The sequence below is a fragment of the Crocuta crocuta genome, unplaced genomic scaffold (genome assembly GCF_008692635.1).
Source record: "Crocuta crocuta isolate KB4526 unplaced genomic scaffold, BGI_CrCroc_1.0 scaffold586, whole genome shotgun sequence".
NCBI classification, from domain to species: Eukaryota; Metazoa; Chordata; class Mammalia; order Carnivora; family Hyaenidae; genus Crocuta; species Crocuta crocuta.
The window spans coordinates 1,042,515-1,068,599 of record NW_027532407.1 but is presented as its reverse complement, the minus strand read 5'-3'; the positions used below and the strand labels follow the sequence as shown (position 1 = coordinate 1,068,599).

The 26,085-nt window shown below is 39.8% G+C and overlaps 1 long non-coding RNA gene across 1 annotated transcript; it reads left to right on the top strand.

Annotated features, from left to right (window-relative positions):
• Positions 1-1,061: 1,061 nt before the first annotated feature.
• Positions 1,062-25,665, top strand: LOC144243639 (uncharacterized). Its single transcript, XR_013338718.1, has 2 exons — positions 1,062-1,489; positions 24,134-25,665. It is a non-coding gene; the product is annotated as an uncharacterized LOC144243639 (long non-coding RNA).
• The last annotated feature ends 420 nt before the right edge of the window (positions 25,666-26,085 follow it).

Genomic DNA, 26,085 nt, shown 5'->3' with positions numbered 1-26,085 from the left:
ATGATAGATAGATAGATAGATAGATAGATAGATAGATAGATAGATAGACAGACAGATAGACAGATAGATAACACAGGAGAAACATCTCCAGAACAGCTACAAGTGACAGCTGGGAGCTTAAGCTCCAACTTCAAGAGGGAGCAGAGCTAGATGAATATAGACCGGAGCACAAAAGCTTCAAAAGTGACANCTTGTGGGGATGAGCACTGGGTGTTATATGGAAACCAACTTGACAATAAACTATTTGTAAAAAAAAAAAAAGTGACATGAAAACAGGAGCTCAATTTGCAACACCCCTAAGCTAGGGATTGATTATACATATACAACATTTTACCATATGCTTCCTTGAGCTTGGATGTTGTTTTGTTGTGTTGTATTTGTTTTTTGCCAAGCCAAAAATGCTCTGCAAAATGATCAGATGCCAGCAAGCCAGAGGTCAGGAGTCCCACGCCTGCATTCCCACTCCGGAATGGGGCAGGAAAAGGGGCAAGCTAGTGGGAAATAATGATCCACACAACTAATTAGTACAGCCCAAGAGTCAGCCGGGGTCCGGAGGGGCTGTGGGACCGAGTTGAACCTGCAAGACATATAGGGCTTTCAGCAGTGAAAGGATTGTGCCCAGCCATCCAGGCCTCTGGATCACACAGGTCAAGTCCCCAAATAAGGCATAAAAATGAACTGGGAGTTTGCCTCAGCTTTACTGCTGAGCACATAAACTGCTTTAGAGAAAAACAGCAGCATTTTCTACAAGAAACTTGGCAAGCCCATAGTGTTGACAATGTGCTGAGAGAGTCAGTTGATGTTTGACCTCACCAAGACTCGACCTGTTTGTGTTTCCAGCCCCTCCAAACCCTGATAATGAAAACATATCACTGAGGCCTCTGATAATGGAAACCTTTTCTCAGCTGTGTTCTCCAGCTGCCATCTGAACTTGCTGGTAATGTTTCAGCAGACAATAGTGAGACTGTCAAGTCAAACAGTAACTCTTTCAGCGATTCCAGCCAGGCCTCTGGATTTGCTTGGATGTTAGGAGTCCAGGCTTGGCAGAGAGGACACAGAGGGGGAATGACAATGACTAGGGCAAGACATCAGAAAGGAATTCCATTTTCTGGAAGAAAAGAAGTAAGTGCCTTCCTGCTGAAAACGTAATTAAGTCGTGGGTCAAATATGTAAGACTCAATTACTTCACTGCCTTTGTTGATGGTACATCTGAGAATTGGAAGCCTAGAACAGGGTGTTGAATGCACAATAAACAAGAGGAAATGCAGAAATGTTGAAAATAACAGAATTCTGGGAAATGATGAGGATGAGAAACACTTTCTAGGAAAAGGACACAACATGGGATTCCTGTGATCACGCAGCAGCCACTCCAGAGGAGGACATCAGCCCTAAAAGAGTAACCACGTTGGGAAGAGTTGGACAAAGCCCTGGTCAAAGGAGTTTTATTCTTTCCATCACCATCTCTGCCAATTCCAACCCTTCACTGGTAGTAAGTGAAACGGGTGGTGGGGGGGGGGATGTAAAATATTTAATAAATAAAATGGTGAACTCTGACCAGTCCAGATGGATGTGGGCCAAAGTCACGAAACAGGTGCTGAAACAGACCTGCTGTCAGGCTGGATCCTGGAGAGACCCCAGAAAGGGGGCTTGGCAGGTGGGGCATCAGAGCAGCTGAAGGTCTGCCCTGTTACCAGCTCCTGTCTGAAGCCCCACGTTTGTCTTCCTTGTTTCCTCGCCACCAGCCTGAGATCAGATGGCCTTCATGCAGCACCCAAAGTATCTAATTTCATATCACTTCAGATTCACTTGTTTGCCTCCTCACTGTTGTAAAAATAACTCAAGAAAATGTTCTTTTTTTCTCGGCCTCTTGGCATCTAGCACTTTACCTGTACCTTGGGTAGCAGTGTTGGAATCCTGGGAGAGGTAGCATCTGAGAGATGCTTGTGTGGGAGAAAATTCAGACATGCAGAAAAGGGGAGACCTGATTCTACATGCTGTGGACATGGAATAAAAAGAGGCAGGGAAAGGAGCAGTGAAGGGCTATCGCAGAAAGAGGAGATACGGAAGTCTGGCTGTACAAAGGGAGGGCAGTTAGCAGGGACCAAGTCTGAAAAGGTATTCTGAGACCAAACTGTAAAGTGACATCAGTAACCAGCTAAGCATATTAACACTTATCCTGTAGATAAGAGAAGTGGGAAATTTTAGAGCATAAGCAAACCATGACTGCAGAGATGTGATGTATTATGTGGGAAAAAGTCAAGCATTTGGGGCCCAAGTAAAAGGTTGTTGCCCTAATCGAAGGCAGGAGACAGTGCCATAACTTGACCTTGGCAGGTAATGGCAGGAGAAATGGAGAGGACAATTGGGAAATGAAAGATGTTATGGAGTATAATTAACAGCCCTGGTAATTGATTGGAAGCACATCCATCTGATCCCCGTGGGGGATCAGAATCAAAGATGATAGAAAAGCTGTGAGCCTTAATTCCAAGGAGAATGGTGCTACCCTTAACAGCACTGAATAATTCAGAGAAGGCCTAGGTTTGGATCCAGTTGGGAAGGGACATGTGAATCCAATAGACTTGACAGAGGACCAAGGGGGGCTTTAGAACCAGTAGTCACAAATGTGGGATCAGAGCTTAGAAAAGACATTGGAGCTAGAGGAAGAGAATTAGCTCAAACAAACTCAGGTTCACTTAGCATAAGAAACCAAAGCTTAGTCGCTGCTCTAGATGCTTCCAAAGATGGATTGAGGCCCCAGCTGTAGTGCTTACTTCCCCATTACTTCCTCATCTCCTGAGGCACTTTGGTCTCAGGAGAAGGTGAGGGAGGTGTGTGGAACAGTTGATTCCTGAGCCATCTAGCTGGGCTGCCGTTGTGCAAGGCTGATGCCCAAGAGGCCCAGCAAGAGAAGAGGCAGCAGCCTTCACCCAGAGGTTTCTTCAACCTCCAAAGAATTAAATTTGTAAAGCCCTTGTAACAGTGAATTTATAAATGAGTGGAAATGGAGAGAATATTTCACAGAACACAAATTTATACATGAATAAAAATATGTTAACCATGGCTGGGAAATACTAGATGGTTCAGAAAAGTTTTAGTCTGGCTCAGGAAACCCAATACCTCTAAGAAACAATTTTTCTTCTCTAAGTATGTGAGGCAACATTGATCTAAAACTGACAATCTCAGCTCATTAGGCAGAAAGTTCTTGTGTTCTACTTATATTGGGTTTGTTAGTAACTTTATGTTTGCTCAGTGTTTACACACCATGTTCTCATGTTGAAAGGGATTATTTTTATTTTGTAAAATTTATTATAGGTTACCTCTGGACTAGAAATTTTCAAAAACTATGAGTTCCTATAGCCCCATGCCCATATAACAGTGATTTTAACATCTTGACTTGCACAAGAGCACATTCCCACAATGAACCATTATAACTGTATCACATTCACTTGGATAATTTACTTATATTTTTAAAAAGTAAAAGAAAAAAGAATCAAGTGTTCATGTTCTGGAATCAGGCTCCCATTGTTTGAATCTTAGGGCCCTGTTCATAGTTTCCTGCAAATTACTGTAACAAATTACCACAAACTGAGTGGCCTTAAAACGACAAACGTGTACCTTTTCATAGTTCTGGACACTATAAATCCTAAACCCAGGTGTCAGCAGAGCCATTGCCCCCTCTGAAGGCACTAGGGAAGGATCTTTCCTTGCCTCTTACAGCTTCTGGTGGCCCTGGACATTTCTAGGCTTGTGGCTGCATCACTCCAATCTCTGCCATGGTCCTGTTCCCTCCATGTGTCTGTGTGTCCATTCTACCTCTTATAAAGACACTCACATTGGATTTAGGGGCCCAACCTAATCCAGAATTACTTTGTTTCAAGATCCTCAACTTAACAGGAAGGTCCTTTTATAAATACGGCCACTATCTGCCAAGATTCTTTTCCAGTTTAGGTCACCTGCACAAGTACCAGGGGATAGGACTTAGAGATATGTTTATAGGGGACAGAATGCAACCCACTGCAAGCCCCCATTACCAGCTCTGTGACCCTGGGAAACTTGCTTTAGTTTTCTGTGTCTTTGTTTCCTCATCTGTGAAATGGAGATGGTAATAATATGCAATAATTATATAAATAAATATATGCAAACCACTTACCACAGTGCTTGAGACAAATATTGGCTATAATTATTCGTTTGGTAAATAGAAGAAACAAATAAACAAAAAAACAACACACAAAAACCACAAGATCAGGTTATGACACTGCTCTTTACCATAAACTATACTTCACATTTCTGTAGTATGCATTTTTTGTTAATTTTTATTTTTTTATTTATTTTTTATTTTTTATTTTTAATATTTTTATTTATTTCTAGGAGAGAGAGACAGCGTGAGCAGGGGAGGGTCAGAGAGAGAGGGAGATACAGACTCTGAAATAGGCTCCAGGCTCTGAGCTGGCAGTCAGCACAGAGCCCAACGCGGGGCTCGAACCCACGAACCGCGAGATCATGACCTAAGCGAAAGTCGGACGCTTAACTGACTAAGCCACCCAGGTGCCCCATTTGTTAATTTTTAAATTTAAGTATAGTTGAAACACAATGTTATATAGTATGAATTTCCTTATTAAATTTTATACAACATTTATCTCATTTCATTGTGAAATAGAGATTTTAAGTATCACATTATACCCATTTTGCAACTGAATAAACTATGTGGTTAAGTTATTACAGTAGCAAAGCAGAAACTTGAACACTGGTGGTCTGGATATTAGTCCAGCACTCTCTATTCCAGCCATGTAGTCAGGCAAGTTATTTATGTTCTTATGACAAACCCTGGTAGGGACCTCTCCCTAAGGAGAGAAAAATAAAACAAAACCCAAAAAACCTCAAGGCAATCTGGCTATATGCGTACGTGACAACATCCCTCATAACCTTGTAACATGAGACCACTTAATCAGACTGCATGTTTTTATGTTACCATATACGGGAGACAAAAAAGTAGAAAGTAATAAAAACAAAACAAAACACCATATGGTGTTAGGGGCTCAGTTCTTCGGGTATGAACCCAACTGTGCCATGCCGGCATGAATAACGTTGCTTCCTGAAAAATAAAAGCCTCAGTGTCACAACTCTGTGTGAGAATCCTGCTACGTAACCATTCTCTCACATCCAACATTTTGTTTAGACATGAGGAAGAGACTGTGATAGAGATCTTGATTTGAAATATACCCATGACAATTAACATGAGCGAGAGACAAAAAAGCAAGAAAACTTAGAAAAGAGGGAGAAGAAAATATATTTATGAAGTGATTCAAAGTGACTTCAAGTGTTATTTTCTTTCAAGATTCATATGTAATGCTTTAGTATGTCAGGTCCAAAACATGTTACCAGGCAACCTCTTCAGGCAAATCAACTCAGATCTGCTCCTGTACCCCCAGGTCCATGGTGGGTCAGAACCAGACGCAGATGCCCCCAGGGGTCTGCTACTCACTTTTCCCCTTTCTAACCTTGCTCACTATTGGTTACAGAGGTTCCAGCCCAACCTTGAATGCTTCAGCGAACACGGGGACAGAAACAGGTTAAGAATCAAGCAATCAAAGAATCAAGCAATCAAAGAGCAGTAGGAAGAAACTTTGAATTTAATCCTCTGCCAACCACAGTGAAAACAAACCCAGTCTATTTTCTTACAAAGGTATTCCTTGATGGGAAAAAATTAGATGTACTGAAAGGAAAGCATGTGAAGGAGGGATTCTGGTACTTTCATCTAGATCATTCAACCTCTAGTTCTTAAGTTCTCCTTTGGGCTTTTGCTAGAAGCCAGAAAGTTGCTTCATAGAAAAGAGAGAACATGAAAAATAAAAAGAGGGTTAAGGAGGAAGTGAGATAATTAGGTGGGAACACATTTTAATAAATTTTGTCCTCGAAATATGGAGTGTGAATAATTATATAAGTGGAAGAAATATGAGTAAATCTGCGTATGACAACATCTGCTAAAAATTTGGTTCATGCTATTTAAGGTCATTTTAATAATCTTGTGGTTTATTTGATAATGTATTTTCCAAATTGTTCTAGAAAGCCCCAAGGCACACATACAATGAAATCATTCAGCAGAATTCTTTAAACAATTGATAATAGTAATAAAGGGAAAACTGCCTGTATCTAACTGTAACCCACATTAAGATAATTCTTTGCCCTTCTATGGCATTAGCCTTGAAATGCCTGACCTCTGCATAAGTATTAATTAAATCCCACAACAAGAATGAGGGGCAAAATTCCAGATAAGTACAATTAATTCCTGTTATAAGCACCTTTTTTATTCACAGGTTGGGTTACACCTGGGTCAGATTATGGCCCTGCTGTAGACTGTAGAGATGAGAATGTAGAATGAACACATCTTGCACTTATAACCCTGAATGCTTATAACATAGGGTTATCCTTTGTCCAGAACTGATCAAATGACTGACTCAAGAACATTTTGCTTTTTTTCTTCCTCTGTCCATGCTGCCTCTCCGCTTCTGGTCCCCGGATGATGTCTATCTAATCCTACATTTAAAGCATTAGGGCATTTGACAAAAACAGTAATTAATTTCTCAAACTCAACTGCTTTTCATTTTTCCAATCTGTCTTCCATGGAAGAACTGAACAAAATATGTCCCATGTGCTGTAGGAGCTATTTCAACTAAGCGTCAGGAGGCTGGCCTTGCTTCCTGCCTTCAGTACTGAATTTTATTTAGTTATGTTATATTTCTGGAAACTGTATTTTTTTAAGAGATGTAATTCCCCTCTAATTGGAACTTGAAGTCTGTGGGACATATGTCTGCCAGGAGCTGGACAGAGAGCCCAAAGTAGGAAATGGCCAAATATCCATCAGATGGTAATGCTAATGCACTGAGTCACCACTGTTCTCTGGTACATTTGAACAAGGACCTTTAAACAGAATATAGCTCACTCAGGTAACTCTGTGCCTTGTTTTTCACATACCTTTCAGGCTTTCATGTCTCATTTTTTCTCTGTCAACTTAAATTTGACCCCTTGTCTTGTTGATTGGTTAGATACCATTAATGTCATTTGCCATGTACAGAACACACTTCCTAGATCATGGCAAAATCAAAGAAACTTCTTTGCTTACCTGGGACAGAAACAAAGGTTAGCCTAAATGGAGAGATATGACAGTGTGCAAATAAGAAACAGAGATCACATATATAGTTTATCATGGCTTCAAAAAAGCTCTGGCAGAGCCAACCAAGTGAAAATATATAGAAAGGGGTTTTCTGAAAACATTTCAAGGAGTACAGAAGCTTTAGGACAAGTTTTAAATGCTAAAATTTAATTTTAAAATTTAAATTTAAAACTTAAATGAGCACAAGCGGGTGAGCTACTTTGAGCATACAAAAATGTGCTTAGCTGGAGAAAATAAAAGTCCAAAACACAGAGGCTTTACTCACAGCCCCTCCAGAGAGTTGATAAGCAAATATGTCCTTGAAAGACGAATTGCTCCTCTGTTGTGTTACATTTGGTGTATCCTATTATAGATTCTCAGATGCCTCTTTGGGCTCAAATTGTAAAAACAATAGATAGTAGTTCCACATTGCTAATATCTATAAAGAATGGTGAGTTGCTAATTGTCATATGGCTTGTATATTTCCTACAGAAATTACAGAAGCAACTTTGTGCCCATGGAAGTTTGTAAATAGGCAAGGAGCTACCAGACAGACAATTCCTGAAGGCCCCTCTCTTCACAAGACATAACAGGTCAGGAAAGATCCAAGCGACAGCATCTGAAGGTTAGGTGTTAGAACACTGCACGCTAGTACAAAACTTGAATTCATGGTTGTAGAAATGAAACCTCCATTCAGCCCTGGCACTTCTCCACAGCTAGAGCTCACATCTATTTCTCAGGGCGAGCCCACAGAATCTCCAGTCAAGTACACGATAACAGCCATTCTTTACCATTTCACCATTTACAAAGACATCTCTTCCGTAAACCATATCACCAAATCCTGAGTAGAACTGAGAATTTCTCCTCCTCTGACCCACTGCCTACTTGACCACTAATCCTGCTGTGAAGGATGTCCAAGCTGTGAGCGAAGAGTCCTGGGGTACCAAGCAGCCTCCTTTCTCAGGGCTCTGGACCAGTGACCTTACCTCTAACAGTCATCATTATCAGAGCCTAGGGAGTTCAGGGGCTTTGCATGAGGGCTTTGCCTCAGATACCCTTGTTTGTTCTCTACAGCATTAAAAAAAGAAAATGACTGCTGGTTTTCATCTCCTGTCAGAGAGTTCTCCTGGCTCATCTTCACCTAGACTAAATGTGGTGGAGCAGAAGCACCATAAACAAGTTAATTCATTTTTTCACCCATTTTCTCATGGACTCAACAAACATTGTTTCGTCCTTACTCTGCACAGTATGCAATGCCACATTTTGTTGGGAGTGGGGAGTGGAGTCAGTGGTCTCAGGAGTGTGGGCTGCCAGGCACTCCAAAGCTTGGCATGTACATAGATACCATGCTATTCCTCTGTTGCCGGCTCTGATCTGGGAGTTCCTTGGTCAGGTATGTACAGAAAATGGGATGAAAGGACTGAGTTATAAGGCTCTTATATATCACTTCTCCTGGTTTCAGACACAACTTAACTCTAGAAGACAGTCTTGGAGCAGACAATTCTAAGGCAGATCCTCACCGGGCATGTCTACTTCCCCCAACCACACATAGACAAAATTTTGCCTGCTCAGACATTAGCCAAAACTGTTGAATAAATGGATAAGGAGGTGAGAATATTTGTCTTCTGTTAGAGAGTATGAAATAAGCAGAAAGGAGAAACCAGAAAGTATAAAAGCAGAACGTGATTGTGTTAATTTTTTCTTGCCTCTTTTCTTTCATTTTTTTTCCTTTTTTTTTACATTCATTTATTTTTGAGAGACACAGAGAGACAGAGCACAAGTGGGGGAGGGACAGAGAGAGAGGGAGACATAGAATCCAAAGCAGGCTCCAGGCTCTGACCTGTCATCACAAAGTCCAATGCAGGGCTCGAACTCACAAACTGTGAGATCATGACCTGAGCTGAAGTCAGATGCTCAACCAACTGAGCCACCCAGGTGCCCCATCCTCTTTTTTTTTTTTTTCAAAAAGAGGAAGAACACACCACTCTCTCCATTATTTAAGAAAAAAGAAAAAACTGAGTTGTTAAGTGAAGTGCCTTCTAAAAACAGTGCCAAACCAGAAAGTAACCCAGACCTCCTTCCTCCTTCAGAGTTTTCATTTGCATGAATTCTTCAGTACCATCCTCAGAAAAGTTCTTTCCCATCTAAGCCCCAAGGGTAAGTTAAGTTTTAGCTCAGATTTCTACACAGCATCTGGTCCTACGTGAGAATGGAAATTGGACTTTGGAGACCAGAAAGCAAGAGAACTTTCAAGTGTTCCCTCAAGGGACACAAAACTTAACCTGTATGAAAAAGAAAAACCACAAAATGCTCACCCCTTCCCTCTCAACTCTCCCTCACACACACAGATGCCCATATTGGCAATGTTGACACATCTTCTGAGGAGACAAAAATGAATAAATGTAACAGAAGTCATCTAGGGGAAAACAGATGGCTATATAATATGTTTTGTGAGTCAGAAGAATTCCTAGAAAGAAAAAAAAATAATCAATTGATAATGCAAATTAATTGCTGCCACTCACTGCCTTTTTATTCCCCTTTGCACAGAAGGTAATTAAGATGACACCAAGAAAAACTACCTTGATTGTTCACAGAAATCAGACCTAACAAGTCAAACAGATTCTTCACATGTAAAACCAAAGCTATTTCCCCTCTTCTGTCTTCCTTCACTTCCTCCAGCAGCCTTTCCCACTGGATGATGCTAAGTTTTTTGTTGAGTCAGTGTGGCATGTCTTCCATTTGAAGATATGTGTTTGACAGGAAGGTGAAAAGAACATACTGCAGTTTGCCAGCCGTCCCCTTGCATCCTTATGCACTTACTTGCCAGAGGATATAGGGAATTGTCCGGGCTCCCCATCGTAACCTGGAGGAGGATGCTAACCTGAGAGTAGTTTATGTTTGTGGGTGTATGCACACATATGCATATGTGTGCTCATGATGTAGACTTAGGGAAATTTATTTCACATATTTCTCTTGTTTTACCTTATTTCTACAGCAGGAATAAAAAGGATGAAATCAGTCTTCATAGGTAAAAGTACCTGTGGCACTTGGCAGACTTTTCCTCTTTCAATCAACAGCACTGAAATGAAGTCTATTCTCTGGGTTCAGACTTCCAGCACAAGAGGGATCAAACTAATCATATGAAAGTGACCAGAAGAAATGTCTGGGGAAATAATACTGTTTTCTAGTTTAACCTTAGAGAACAGGAGGAAACGCTGCAAATATGGGTTAGCATGCCAATTCTTGTCTGCTGAAGCTGTGAAATCTCCTCTCTCCCACCTCACCCCTTCCCTCAGGTTTCAGATTTTTATTTCCACAAAAATCTTCTGGCTAAACTGGAAGATGGGAGAATAGTATTAAGGTGCAATTTAAGTCTCAATGGTTTGCTGAAAGGGATAGATATTTGGTAAACTTGTTTTCATGGAGGGAGACTTCAAATGTAATTTTATTCCAGATCTCTGTAAGATAGAAAGCAAACTAATCCACAGTACTGATTGACAGAAGAAAAACATTTGCCCTTTATTAAAGAGACCATTGCAAGAAAATGCTGTTTGTATTACCTAGCTGTTCACCAATGGAAGGAAAAATCAAAGTTGACCCTTTGGTGCCTTTTTACTTGAGGCACAAAGAATCCTGGTGCTTTTCCTTAGGGAGGTGAACATATCCACTACCAGAATGTAGTTACTTAATCCAGTGGCCTTTTGATGATAAGAATCACCAGGCATTTGCTCAATATACAGTGCTATTCAATGACATGTCTGATTCAAAAAGTGTGAACTGAGGGCATCTCAGTTTTTAAAAAGCTCTTCAAATTGCATTAAATCATTTGCTAGCATCATCTTTCTGGCTAGAGGTAAAACTATGGCTAGATCCATATATTTTCACTTTTAGACCAATGATCATTGATAATTCAGCACTGCATACATTTTATTGAGGAAAATAGCAATTAAAGTCACCAGGCAAAGAAATATAGGATGGTGTATCTTTAAGGTTGTTACAGTCTCATGAAGCTTAGGTGGCAATCAAACTTGAAGGTATTACTGAACTATCATTTAAGGCTCTAGTTTGAAGTACCATGTACTGACCTTCTCATTTTAATAACTATTTTCAATTGTAAAGGTTTTCTATAAAACTAGGCTATCCCTGTACTCAATCTAGGGTATAAATCCCCAGATGTAAAGGTTAAGACTTCACATTTCAATAACAACAGGAAGTTAAGAAATCTGGTCTATCTACTTTAGACCTCCAGTCCCTTTTCTGTTCCATGTTCTGGGATCTCTGAGAGCTTACAGGTGTCTCCAGTTTGCCTTATGCTCATAGAGAAGGCCTATCCACGTCCCCTGTCCCTGTAATATCCACAAGTCCAGGATAGGGTCTTGTCTTGGTCATAAAAAAATTCAGGGAGGAGCTGGGCCATTGCCCCAGTGTTACCCACAGTGGTAACTAGGACCCTTTGCATTAAAACCTATGTAATTTCCTCTCTCAGATCCCCAGGCTTCCCAAGATTTGGTCTGGGCACAGTCTAGAATTAGGTAGCAAGTCTGGGCTCTGGGAACAGCCACAGTGAAATGTATTTTAAAGTCAGCCCAGAAGTAGAAGCATTTTTATAAATATTTTTTGTTTTTGACCTTAGTGTTAGTTGTAGTATTTTTCTTAAAATCTACTAGTTTCTATTTTTCTTTTCATGAAGTTCTTGTTCATGTATTCATACCACAGAACATAACTTCTTATGATGGTTTGGATATAGTTAGGATACAGGATGGAGACATACAGTGAAAAAGATTCAGTCATGTTCTAAAGGAGCTCATGGTCCAACTGGAGAAATAGAAAAGTAAATGACTCAAAAACAGAATGAGAAATAATTTGGGACAAAGAATAAACTGGAGGCATATGGAGGAGGGGTTCCTATGTCAGGCAGAGAGGGGGATGATGAGCCAAGGTTGAAGTCAGAAGAGCTGGTGAGGTGAGAAATAGGATGTGCCTCTTACAAGATTTCTGTCCAGTTTGACGGCAGAGGTAGCCAGAATGAGGCTGGCATAATTCAGCAGGACAGCCAGCACCAGGCAAACATGGGTCAGACCAGGGTATAGACACAGTGTTAGGCTTTTTATGTCACAGACACCTTGGGCTGTCAGATGAAAACTATGAACTTTATGATAGGCAGAATAATGCAAAGATGCCCTCCTCTAGTTCCCAGAACCTAGCAATTAAAGTTGCTAACCAGCTAATCTTAAAATGGAGAGATTATTCTGGATTACCCAAATGGGTCTGATGTAATCATAAGAACCTATCCAAGTGGAAGAGGGAAGTGGAAGGGAAGTTTGGAGTGATGTTTGAAGAAGGACTCAAAATTGCCTTGAAGACACCCTCCTACACTGTTGGTGGGAATGTAAACTGGTGCAGCCCCTCTGGAAAACAGTGTGGAGGTTCCTCAAAAAATTAACAATAGAACCCCTATGACCCAGCAATAGCACTACTAGGAATTTACCCAAGGGATACAGGAGTGCTGCTATGAACATTGGGGTACATGTACCCCTATGCATCAGCACTCTCAACAATAGCCAAATCATGGAAAGAACCTAAGTGTCCATCAACTGATGAATGGATCAAGAAGATGTGGTATATTTATACAATGGAATACTACATGGCAATAAGAAAGAATGAAATCTGGCCATGTGTAGCAACATGGATTGACCTTAAGGGTGTTATGCTGAGCGAAATAAGTCAGGCAGAGAAGGACAGAGACCATGTGTTGCACGTGGATTAGGAGGAACTTAACATAGGGTCATGGGGGAGAAGAAGGGGAAAATAGTTGGGGAGAGGGAGGGAGGCAAACCATGAGAGACTCTTGAATGCTGAGGACAAACTGAGGGCTGATGGGGGTGGGGGAGAGGAAAAGGGGGATGATGGGCATGAAGGAGGGCATTTGTTGGGATGAGCACTGGGTGTTGTATGGAAACCAACTTGACAATAAACTATTTAAGAAAAAAGAATGCCTTGAAGATAGAGAAAAGAAGCCCTGAGACAAGAAATGGAGGGAGCCTCTAGGATCTGGGAAAGGCAAGGAATGGATTCTCTACTAGCACCTTTAGACACCAACTGACACCTTGATTTCTGTCTAGTGAGATCGATGTCAGACTTGCGACCTACAGAACAATAAGATATTCATTTGTATTGTTTTAAATCAATATGCATGTGAGGGGTGCCTGGGTGGCTTAATCAGTTAAGTTTCCAACTTCAGCTCAGGTCATTATCTCACAGTTTGTGAGTTTGAGCCCCTGGTTGGGCTCTGAGTTGACAGTTGGGAGCCTGGAGCCTGCTTCAGATTCTGTGTGTGTGTGTGTGTGTGTGTGTGTGTGTGTCTGTGTGTGTGTGTGTGCCCTGCCCCTGCTCACGCTCTGTCTCTCTCAAAAATAAATAAACATTAAAAAAATTAAATCACTAAGTTTGTGGTAGTTTCTCACAGCAACAATAGAAAATGAATACAGACCTCTTCTTAAAATGTTTGTAAATGCATAAATAAAATGCATAGTATTACAATGGAAAACAACTATATTGAAATTGTTATCAAAATGTCTTAAAGTGATGTATGTATCTTTATTAATCCACTAAATAAGATTTTGTGGGCAAGTATAATTACCATAATTTTGAAATAGTTATGGTTATAACAATATTTTGAGGTATCTGCCACAGCTAAAATGTAACATAAATTATCTCTGATTTCTAATCATGATGGTCACAGGTACTGTTAATATTATTGTAATTTGCTGCTATGTCCATAATGAAAGGAAATGCAAATTTTCATCACTGAGTAGTAAAAATAAAGATGCAATCTTCCCTCTCAAGTTCTGGAATTCTGTCCAGAAATCCATTATAGGTCAGACTCAGGTTAAGACCTCCTGATTTAGAGAGGAGCTTGGCTGTGATTCAAGCAAAGTATTTCAGGATAAATATGGCAGACCTGGGACAGCATCCTAGAAGAGCTAAACACAGGAACAGGCAGCTTAAGAGAGTATCATAACCCAGAAACCAAGCCAGGTTGATGAGAGCAACAGAGCCTCATTCCCAAGTCCAGATCATAACTATGGGGATGTGATAACCCCAGGGNATATATATATTATAAATTATATATATATATATAATACATATATTACCTTATGTTCCTATGGTAATTGGATTCCAGGACCCTGATGAGTTGAATCTAAAGGTAAACCCAAAATACATTCAACTGCAGCTGACCTTTCCCCCAGCTTAAATTTTAACAAGATCAAAAGGTAGTGGTAAGGAAGACTGGGTTGCAGTCCACATGAATTTTCATCAGAGAAATGCAAATTGAAACCACAATGAGATACCATTTCATATCCACTAAAATGGTTAAAATTAAAATTATGGCATCAAATGTTGGCAAGAATGTGAAACAACTGGAAACCTTACACGCTACTGCGGGGAGGGGGGAGGGGGAGAGGAGGAGTCTAAATAAGGGGATCCGACTGAGCCTAGAGGAGTGGTTACTGGCCACTCTTCCATTCAGGAATCCTTCAGTTGGTGGCTGCAGGGAGGGCTCTTTCATCTACCAGGCTGAAGTCACAGGTGGAAACAGGTCATAAAACTGTTCTATTTGACCCAAATGTCATTGTGATTGTTATTAATTTAGTTTTTTATTTTTCATTGTAGTATAATTTTACAAAGGGAAATGTATATACCTTAAGCACACTGAATACTGAAAATTCCATTACCCCAGAAAGTTTTCTTGTTTTTCTTTCTGGTCAAGAACTGACCTTTCCTTATAAAAGCAATCATTAGTACTATTTATATCATTACACATTGGTTTCAGGTATTCTTGAACTTCGTATAAATGAAATTTACAAGTATGCACTATTTAGTGTCTGACTTCTTTCACTCGATATAATGTTTTCAAGATTAATTCATCTTGTTGGTGCATATATCAGTAGTTTATTCCTTTTTATTGCTAGATAGTATTTCACTGTGTGAATATCACAATTTATTTATATGATCTTTTGTTGATGGGCAAATGATGGAAATAACTCCTATTGTTTTCAGGAGTATTTTAGGCTGCTATGAATTAAGTTGCTATGAGTCTGTGGAAGGACATAATTTTTTTATTTCTCTAAAGTATATGCATAGGAATGGAATTGCTTTATCATGGGTAGGTATATATAACACTATAAGAAACTGCCAATGACTCAGTCAGTTAAGTGTTCTACTCTTTTTTTTAATGTTTATTTTTAAGAGAGAGAGATAGATAGATAGAGAGAGAGAATGAGCAGAGGAGTGGCAGAGAGAGAAGGAGACAGAGAATTCAAAGCAGGCTCTATGCTATAGGTGCAGAGCCGATGTGAGCCTCGAACTCACGAACTGTTAGATCATGACTTAAGTTGAAACCAAGTTGGGCGCTTAACCAACTGAGCCACTCAGGTGTCCCAAGTGTTCGACTCTTCATTTCAACTCAGGTCATGATCTCATGGTTTGTGGGATTGAGCCCTGCATGGTGTTCTGTGTTAACTGTGTGGAGCTTGCTTGGGGTTCTCTCTCTCACTCTCCCCCGCCCCTCTTGTACTTGTGCATGCTCTCAAAATAAATAAACTAAACTTAAAATAAAAAAAGAAACTGCCAATGAATGTTTCAAAGTAGTTATTCCATTTTATACCCCGCTAAGTAGCATGTAAGGTTTCCAGTTGTTTCACATTCTTGTGAAACATTCTTTCACATTCACAACATTTGATGCCATAATTTTAATTTTAACCATTTTAGTGGATATGAAATGGTATCTCATTGTGGTTTCAATTTGCATTTCTCTGATGAAAATTCATGTGGACTGCAACCCAGTCTTCCTTACCACTACCTTTTGATCTTGTTAAAATTCAAGCTGGGGGAAAGGTCAGCTGTAGTTGAAGATATTTTGGGTTTACCTTTAGATTCAACTCATCAGGGTCCTGGAATCCAGTTACCACAGGAACATAAGGTAATATATTATTTCCTTTTTGCTTACCGTCCTCTTCTTTATTATTGCTTTCTCAGACAAATTTGGGTTTGCAGAGAGAATTGTTGAGCCATTCTGCTCATCAAGGCTTCCCTGTGTCCACTGCTTTTTGCTAGCCCCATAGAAAAGTGGGGTTTTCTTTTTGTTACCATGAAAGCAAAGGGCTTTCATATCCTTCCATAGTGTAGCTGGAAGCACCATCTTTTCCTTTTCTTTTTCTAGTTTTTGCATGAACTAACTACAATTAAAAATCAGGAACCCCCCCCCCCAATATGCAGATTCCCAGCTTCCCTTTAGAGTAGGTTCTCTTGAATATACTTGGCCTGCATTCCCATATGCAATGATTAGTCACAGCTGAGCAGAGGCTGTCCCTGAACTCAGGCTGGGCACCCTCTACTTCAGCCTCATTCCCTGTACTCCCATCATCTGGCCCAAGTCACATTATCTGTGATCCCTAGTCTTTTGGGTTTTCATCACCAGATATTCCTATCAGGGCTGAAGGAGAATCCTGCAGCAAAGTTTTTAAACAAATACTAATTCATTTAAACCCGTGGGCAATAAAAATTAGGTCAACAACATCTTGAGTGACTGATAATTGCTTCTGATTCAAGTCTCTGGTCACATTTGGGAGACAATTTATCTCCCTGACAACAAATCAGGGATAACTGCAAGTAGTTATCTCTTGTATTGATATAGAATTTATCTGCTCTGAAGAGATATAGAAATTCACAGGCAGGAAAAACTACCCTTAAGTTTCCATGCTCTGAGCTGTTTACCCTTATGTATTGTCTGATGATAGAAAGGTGACAATATTAAACATACTTGACATTGACATTTATCTTTTATCTTTAATGCAACATTAGTATGTCTTAGAATTTTCTCAAACTTAGTTTACAAATCACTATTATAGAAGTGTTTTGGCACAAAATTCCCTACTCTCATGACTTCTAATCAATACTTTCTTGTTCTTTTTTTTTTTTTTTTTTTTTTTTAGAGAGCAACAGAGAGAGAGAAAGAGAGAGAGAGAGGGACGGAGGGAGGGAGCAGGAATGGGGGAGGGGACCAGAGGGGAAGAAAGAGAATCTTAAGGAGGCTCCATGGTCAGTGTGGAGCCTGACACAGGGCTCAACCTCATGACTGCGAGATTATGACCTGAGCTGAAATCAGAAGTTGGACTGAGCTACCCAGGCTCCCCTAATTAGTATCATTTTTAAGCAAGAAATCCCAGCCTACTTCCTATAGGTATATTCTTCTCATCATCTGAACTTAAACTATACCCCAAACTATACCCAAGTTTAGTACATTTAAATGAACTCAAGCAGGATGAATTTTCAAAAAACCTTTTATCCAAAATAACAGTGAGCCTCATATTGGAAGGCCATCAGTAAAGAGCTATCAAGAAAAAAAAAAAGGAATTTAAAACTCATGGTTAGAGCTTAAATGATATGTTTTAACCAGTACCAAAACTCATTCCTGTAACTAAACTATTATTTTATATGACTGTTTTGCAACCAATCATGAACTTCTTGGGGGCAGAGACTGCATCTTATTTGTCATGTGATCTCAGCACCTAGCCTAATGCCATGTATCAATGGAAGTTCGATAAATATATGTTGAACAAATAGATTACGAGAAGTAGTCTTTTCTGAATTGTGCTGGATGCAAGCTGAGAAAACTCTGAGAATCTCAAAAGCATACACTATTGCTGATTTCTCAAAAATAATGAGTTAAAAGATTTCAAAGGCATATGTGTGTTGTAATGAAACTAGAATGTCCTAGAATATATTAGGATTTAAGGCCTTGTGAGGGGGCAGAGTGGGGGAAGAACTCTGTAGAAATAACCTTCTCATCCTCTGTTAACTGTGAAATCCCTGGCTCTCCAGGAAGCAGCCCTCTTTTGGTGAAACTCCTTGCAGTACAGGCTTCACTTGGTGGGTGTTTACAGGTCAGCCCATATTCTCTGGGCAAGACTAGCAAGGACATTAATACTGGGTACATTAGGCTTGAGAAGTCCCGAGCCTTAAGAGATGACTATCTAGATGACACATTGGTAGCAAAAGCTGTGGAAAATGGACAAATGGACAAAATTAGTATGGGTTTTCAAGCAATATCCAATTTACCTTTCTTGGTGACATTTTACACTATGTGTTTTTTGCTTGACTTAGAGCCACATCCAATTCACAATGGTCTATTGTTGAAACAGCTTATCTGCCTCCTACTCCTAAATTCTAAATACCTTGGCAAGATTGACACATTCTCTACCAATGTTACCTGTAGAACTTTCCACTGGGGACTTAATTTTTTAAGTAATGCCTGAGATGACAAATCATCTTGGAATGATTCCTCTTATCTATTTTTATGTAAAGTTGATTTCTATTTGACTATAATTAGGAAAAAAATGGAGGAAAAGATAATTTATGATTTTTTAAATTCTCACATTAAACCAGATTATAAATGGATAGAAAACTGGACTTGAAGGCAGACTTTGAGCAAATCACTGTTTTTTTTTCCTTGTTTTTGTGTTTTGCTGCCTCAGTTGTATCAAAGAGTAAAGACTGATCTCAGTGATTAAATTGTCATCTTAGGATTGACATTAAAAACCAAAATTTCCTGGGATGCCTGGGGTGGCTCAGTAGGTGGAGCATCTGACTCTTGATTTTAGTTCAGGTCATGATCCCAGGTTTGTGGGATCGAGCCCTATATCAGACTCCTCACTGAGCATGGAACCTGCTTGGAATTCATTCTCTCTCTCTCTCTCTCCCTCCCTCTCTCTCTTTTTCCTTCTCTCTCTCCCTCCCTCTCTCTCTCTCCCCCTTCATCTGCCTCTCACCCACCCCTTGTGTTCTCTCTTTATAAAAAATAAACCCAAAACAAAATAAGAGTAACAGAAAAATACCCTACCAGCCTTAAATATTTAGATAAAATTTCTATTAAAGTTTAACATCTCAAAAGAGTATGCATAAATTATGATTACCTTGCAGAAGAATTATTATAGAAAATAACCAACTAAGCACCACCCTGATGAAGAAATCAAGCCTTACCAGCATCCCAAGACTTTCTCATGGCTCACCCAACCACCACCCCTTCAGTCCTCTCCAAACACTGTCCTTACTTCTAACACCACAAATTAGTCTGCTTTTGAACATTATTAAAATAAACCATACCATACATATTTTTATGTCTGTAAGCCATATGTTGGTCTATAATTTGGTGCTAATCAAAATTTAGATTTATCAACATTAGATGACCAAAGTATTACACCTTTGCGCATAAGCCTTTGTGTCATTCAGGATTATTCGGGGAGGAAAAAGTGACTATGTATTTTAAGTAGAGAGCTATTTAATATAGAAACTTAGAATTTCACATACCACTGGAAGACTTAGAGGAATGAAGGTCAAGAGGTCATTTGAGGAGACATGCAGTCATCACAAGGAAGCCACCACTGATGTCCTCAGATGCCTGTCTAAAGGAACCTCAGAGCTGAGGGAAGCCATCGGTGATGACTACAGCACCCTACCCATGGCTATCATGAGAGAAAACTACCTTTTCCTCTTCTGCTCTCCAAATCTCACCTAAGTTCCTATCATTGGCAGGTCTAACCCAGAATTCTACTGGAAAAGTATTCGGGGAACTGGCATTCTGAATGTCTGTCCTGTGATGAAGGGGAGAATACATAAATGACGATACTGAGCTAAGAACATCATTTGGCAGAAGCTTAGACAGTTTGAAGTAGCTGATGGAAGAGAACCAGAGCCTGGCTACATTTCTGACCTGCTAGTCACTCCTGGGTCTTCAGATCCTTTTCCAAGACCAATCCTACAGTGCCCTCCTTAGGGATACTTGAAAGCCTGCTCCTATTTTACTTCTTTCGAAACCAGTGAGTTACAAAGACCCTCTTCTCTTATTTTGCAGATTGCACAAGCCAACTTTTGAAGAAAAGTCAGCCTGTGTATAATCGTATGAAGGTTCCCAGAATTAAAGCAGTATGAAACTCATCATATTGGATGTAGGCACTTCCCATTGACTGTGTCTCTCAAATGGTGAGACCACCTTTTGGGGAAGACATAGTTGAAAATAATTACTATTCATCCTCCTCTGTTAACAGAAACAATTGTCCTTCCTCACCTAGGTTTCCAACCTTCAAGGCTGTCCTGTTCTCACAGAGAAAGGACCAGAGAGGCAGGAGTTTTGTCTGTTTGCTTTCCTGTGCATCTGAATATCCTGACAGTCTAATCCCCAGAGAGTCCCTGTAATCAGGCAACACAGGACATGCTCCAATTACCAAGTCCTCAATCCACTGTCTCTGCACTATTCTATTTCAAAATAGAAGGCAGAACTGCAAAATTAGATTTGGATCGTATTACTACAAGCAGATAACTGTTCCCCCTTCTTACTGGTGATCAGAAAATCTGAGATAAGTGCTTTTAAAAAGATTAGAACAACAAACCTCATCTAAGAATAAGATCAATTCCAGCTCTCTGTTTTTCTTACAGAAAAAGAAAAAATGGAAGGGGAAAGCTTTTGTCTGGTGACGGTTTATTTTAACCGAGACACTTTCTCCATTTGTAATTTGGTGTCACCTGTGTTATGAGAAGCACTGCCAATTCAGATGGGTTTCCCGGGCAAGGACTCACAGGCGAGGTTAAACACAGCTGTGCTAGTGCCTCAAATCCTTAAGGGTCCAGCAGGACCCACGCTAGTAAAATAAACTCCGAGAAGGCAGTCTGAACCAGCTGCTCTAGAGACAAAATGAGCATAAATAAGCATAGAATGAGCAGGGCTGCTGGGCCAAGGTCAAAGGCAAGCTGGGGACATGGATTTACAGAGGAAGATACTGTCTAGAGCACATTTACTACAAGACACACAGAATTGGACATTCTGTCTTTTAATCATCTGGGTATCACAAGAAGTGGCCCAGCTTGGCACTGACCCTGTCAGCACGTTTTTGTAATAAATGCTTCACTTACTGGGAATGTTGCTATCAGTTTGCAGAAGATAAAAATGACACTCAAACACAAAGTCAGACCACAGTGTTTATAATTCCTTTCTGTTAGTGAAACACACATAATCCTAACTATCCAGATGATAGTTAGGCACCAAATGGTGCCTCAATCTCTAGTGATTTACAAAGTACTTTTATACATGTCTTCTTACTCTGATGGTGTGTATGCCCCAGTTGCACAGATGAGTTGAACTGAAAATAGTTTCATTTGCCAGTTTTAAGTATCTTCCTTTCCCCTCTAGGCAGCATTAGTTTCCATTGTGGCCAACAGACATTATTGTCATTTGCCTCTTCCAGGCAGAGGACACCTCTAGAGAGGCCAACAATCGGAACTATCTCAGTTCTAACACCTTCGATGAGAGTCTCCTAACCTCCCTGGGTTTCAGCTTCCTCATATGTGTGTTTTAGATATTGTAGTCATCCCTGCCAACTGATAAATGATAAGAATGAAACTGTGCGTGGCTATGGGGCTTTTACACTTGATGGTGGGAATATAAATTAGCAGGACTTTTTGTTGACATTCTGTAATAAAACTTAAAATATATATCATTTTATGCAGAAAATTTTATACTTAGTATTCTATTCCAATGAGATAGCCACATCAATATACAAAGATATACCAAAGATGTTCATTGCAATACAAAGGTGTTCATTGAAAGTAGAAACAACCTCAAAATGCACCAACATGAGACTAGTGAAAGAAGACATAGTATATTCATATAAGAGAACTTCTATATCTGCTGAAAAGAATCATGGAGATTTTTATTTGTTGACTTGAGCAGAAGCTCCATGACATAATTTTTGAAAGAAAAGGAATTACAAAGCAGTGCGGTTGATACAATCCCATTTATGTGTAAATCCCGTAAATCCCAGATCCTGCTGTGATCCACTTCAACAGTGTTGCCTTCATAGAAACAGATCAGTTTCTACCGAAAGGCACTACAAAGTAATTTCATTCTGGCTCTTAACTTTCTCAAACCATTAAGGAACATATATTTCCCAACCCAAAGCACCACATCCTAAAATACCCTCTGTACCCTACCGCTTTCATCTTATTTTCTAACACGGTAACAGCTTCTGAAGGCTCTGTCCCCAACAGCATTTTCCTAGTCTCAACCACAAACTCTGCCCCCAAATTGACCAACCACTCATCTTTTTGTCCCTTTTTCCTCTTCAGTAACTTTTCAGAGGTACTGGACACATGTTCAGATTATATTTTGCTTTAGAGCCAGGAAAAAAAGTGTCTTAGCTGTGCCATCAGAAATTATACATTTCAAGATTCAGGTAAGAACATCATACAAGTTTGTATAAGAGGGGCTTTATAGGAATTAGTCCATCTTAGCCAAAAATGTTTTTAGTAGAATTATTTGGTTTGGGACTCCACTGTTTATCAGAAATCTTGAAAACAAAATAATCAGTGATTACCATAATCTGAATAATAAGGTGGGGAAAGAAGAAAATGCCAAGTGAACAAAATTTCCTTTCAAGGCAATAGGAGGAAAAGAGACTGACTATGTATAGACCACAATGTCTTAACCTTGCAGCAAATACAAAATTATTATACTGCTACCTACTGATATTTACTTAAAAGTGTCTGTAAGGATGTTGACAAAATTCTTAGCAATAATGAGCTTAGTTGGGATTTCTCTGTGAATTTCTGTTCTGTCTTCCTTCTAGTTCTTTGATTTACTCATGATAAACATGTTGTGTTTATAATCAGAAATGAGAAACAAACTCATATCAACATACAAAGAAAGGATTGTAATGATGTTCACAATGAATAATCGATATAAAAAATTAACACACAATTTAAGTGTAAGACATATGTGTTTTAAATAAATACAGTTGTACTGTGTCTTCCTGTTTTCAACATTAAACTCCATCATCTGGGGATTATCTTTAATAACCCCTACATGTTAGAGTTGATCAGTTTCTTAGCAACAGTTGAACACTACCTTGTTGGTGTCATTTTTACTCCCAGTCAATCTATTTAATTTGTGAGTCCACTGCATTGTGATTCCTACACAGCATCTAATGACTTACAAAAATGTTAACATTTCAAACTAGTTATAATCCTTTCAATCCAGTTGCACTGGAAGTCTTCATTTTTATGGGTCTTTTGGGTGAACAGGGAGTTACCATATGGGTGCTTGTATCCATTTCAAACTCTCCACACCTACACATTCCTGTACCTCTTTCTAAATAGATAGCATTTATTTATTTTTATGATTTTTGAACCAGGCAAATTTTCCTGAAAATCAAGGTGCCTAACTATTTGGTTCCTGACACTGTGACTCATGAGTCTTCTCTTAACTGGGGAAATTCTAAAGAGAAGTTTGCAACACCTCACTGGTGGGGCATAGTCCCACAACTGCTAATAACTAGTGCCGGCAACAGGCACTCCTGGTTTCTGAGCAGGGAGCCTGTTAGTCAGACTCCATTCAGAAATGCCAAATAACACCCTTGCTTATGGCTGGAAATTCTGACCTGGGAATTCCAGAAAGTGTAATTTGTCATGTGACAACTATATTTATCTCTCAAAGTTCCTTCAGCATTATAATTAAATAACTGAATCAGTTCTAGTCAAAGGCAATTTACAACATGTCTCCAGGTGGAGAAAAGAAATAATTGCTGATCAAAATCCTACAGGACCTTGCAAAATTAGAAACAAGCTCTAATAGGCTGGCTACTGAAAAAAAACATTCCCAGGGAAAACAAGTGCCCATACTAGGTGGAAAATGGTTGCTTGATAGCCCCACAGATTCGGATGTCAGCAAGGGACTATACCCTTCAGTGATATTACATAAATATTAAGTAACATTTTAATAAATATATCAGGGTACATCTGTTTGCTTTCTAGTTATTCTTTTTGTCCTTCAGAGTCATTTGAGTAGCCCTCAGATATATGAATATGGCTGAGTAAGCCTCACTGATTTAGAAGTATGGTATGAAAGGACTCCTTTATTTCTCTCTTTTGTAGAATGACTTGGGAGACGTTGCTTCACCTTCTGGTAGGAAGTAGATCAACTTGGCCAGAAGACAGGCTTTTTCACTTCTGAAGGAAGAGCACAGAAGAGTCACTGCCCAGTGAAGCCTTCCCAGATGTTCCTGACCAGATGGTTCTTCTTGTATATAACCTCTCCTGTACCATTCCATCACTGCCTTATCACAGTTGTGACTTTATGTTTATGTCATTACCCTTTGTTTAATATCTCAATCCTCCTCTAGGCTTTAAGCAACATTAGGTCAAAGACTCTCTTTGCTCACATTTATATGTCTAATGCCTCACATAGTGTCTAACCTGCATTAGCTCTCAATGAACATAGTATTTGTTGAAAAGATGAATGAATGAATGAATGAATGAACAAATGAATTGGAAAGACCTATTTAGGATGGTACCAATCAAGGTCATTGGGCAGAGAGGATAACAAAATGTCCAAAATAAAGTTACCACAAAGGTATAAAGACATGGAGCCAGTAGATTGGCCCTGGATTTGAGTTCGAAACAGAGAACAGGATGATTGTCTAATTTCTGTGATGTGAAAAATACTAGAACTGGTCTTAACCCATCCTTCCTGGGACATCCAGTTCTTTAAACTGGCTGGGTATATATTCAACGAAATAATCTTTATGAATGGTATCAATGTGGACCTCAGATGTATTACAGGCTGATGATATCTCAACTGAGCAATGGATAGGAAGCGACCTTCCCTCAAAGGCTTGTTGAGGTCAGGACAGGGCTCTGCCAACACAGAGGATCTCACCCAGCCCCATTGCATGTTCCTGGATAGCATTCAGTGTTTACTAACAAGAGTAGACAGAATTCTGGAGTCAAATTCATATACAAATGGTGCTTCTCCTTCCTGTCTGACTCTTCTTCTTCTGGAGGGTTTCTGGGTCACCTCACTCCATATGAGGTGCTTCAAAACCAGTGGCAGGTACCCCACTGGGCTTTCATCCACCGTATACTCACATGGTGATTTTTATCTGAACCGGTCCTAGAGGAGATTAGTACCATATGAACATCACCAGGTGAAGGAACTGAAATCATTATAACTCAAAGGGAACTGATCAGTTGGCTGGAAGTCATTGCCACTGAGTATAACCCAAGCCATCCACAAATGACAACTTGGAAATGGCTGCCTGACATTCTTGACTACCTTAGGAACAGGAAGCTTTCATTTCTGTACTTCCACAAAGGCCAACCTCTACTAAGAACCTTCTAACCTTAACCACTGTTGGTCCACCCACATGACTCAGAAGCAGACTAAATTTCTCTCTTCCCAAGACACTTGTGAACACTTAAGGGCTTGCAGGATGCAAGATGGGAATGACGTTAGAGCTGAAAGGACAGACTCAGTGTCTAAACTGTCTGCTTGTATAGACATGTAAACACTTGAGTACCATACCCTATGAACTCCTATTGCAGGTTATTTCTACCCAAAACTATATAAATGCTCTTATTATATAAAGACCAGAAGAGAACTAATCCATTAAATTCAGTCTACCTCTCGCCAGTGCCACCTATATGTCATGTTTCCAAAAATACAGACTGACTCACATCACCCTTCAGGTTCAAAATCTCCATGTGATTCCCATTATCTACAGGATCAAATCCAAACTTTCTTCTTGCTTCATGCCCCCCCGCACATCCTTGAATTTGTGTTAACCATACCAATTTAAACATTTTCATTTTCGGGGCGCCTGGGTGGCTTAGTCGGTTAAGCGTCTGACTTTTGCTCAGGTCATGATCTCGCGGTTCGTGGGTTCAAGCCCCGCGTCGGGCTCTGGGCTGACTGCCAGCTCAGAGCCTGGAGCCTGTTTCAGTCTGTGACTCCCTCTCTCTCTGACCCTCCCCTGCTCACACTGTCTCTCTCTTTCTCTCTCTCTCCTAGAAATAAATAAAACATTAAAAAAAAAACATTTTCGTTT